Below are 738 nucleotides of genomic sequence, written 5' to 3' on the forward strand. Positions count from 1 at the left end.
TTTCATGAAAATTTGCATATGAAAACTATAACTGGCATGCAGATCAGTAGAAATGGTAAGTTAAATTGGCATTCCAGATGAGAGAAGTTTGCCGACTCCTCGTGTAGTCCATTATCGGCAACCTCAGGGGAGTAATGGCAGAATCTGCGAAAGCCAGCACAAGTGGAGGAGAATAGTTGGGTCAGGTTAAGTTTTTTTCTTCTGGTTCTCTTGAGGCATCAAACCGTAAGCTTAAAGCATCAGACAAGCTCAATGCACCCAGTTGATTACACATTTAAACATTTCAAGCAATCGATTGGTCAAAAGAACAGACAACTTTCGGTCCACCAGATTTTTTTTAGTCGGGACAGCCCTAGTTTACACTGAACGTTTTTCTATCCCAAAAATGTATTCTCCCTCACAATAACATTTCATCCCGAGACCCACCTGGACTCCTGCCGCCACATGTGGGTTCTAGCCCACAGTTTGGGAACCACTGCTCTAGAGCGTTCACGCCCTGGCCTTAGTATTCTTTGTTTTCTTTATTATTTTAGTTAGGTCAGGGTTGACATGGGGAATGTTTGTGTTTTTGTCGTTTTGGTGGTTATATGTAAAGGGGTTGGGTTTAGTGTATGAGTTTGTGTTGAGTGAATGTTTCTAGGTATGTCTATGGTTGAGTGAATGTTTCTAGGTATGTCTATGGTTGCCTGAGTGGTTCTCAATCAGAGACAGATGTCTTTCATTTGTCTCTGATTGGGA

This window comes from Salvelinus sp. IW2-2015, linkage group LG15 (assembly GCF_002910315.2).
Source record: "Salvelinus sp. IW2-2015 linkage group LG15, ASM291031v2, whole genome shotgun sequence".
NCBI classification, from domain to species: domain Eukaryota; kingdom Metazoa; phylum Chordata; class Actinopteri; order Salmoniformes; family Salmonidae; genus Salvelinus; species Salvelinus sp. IW2-2015.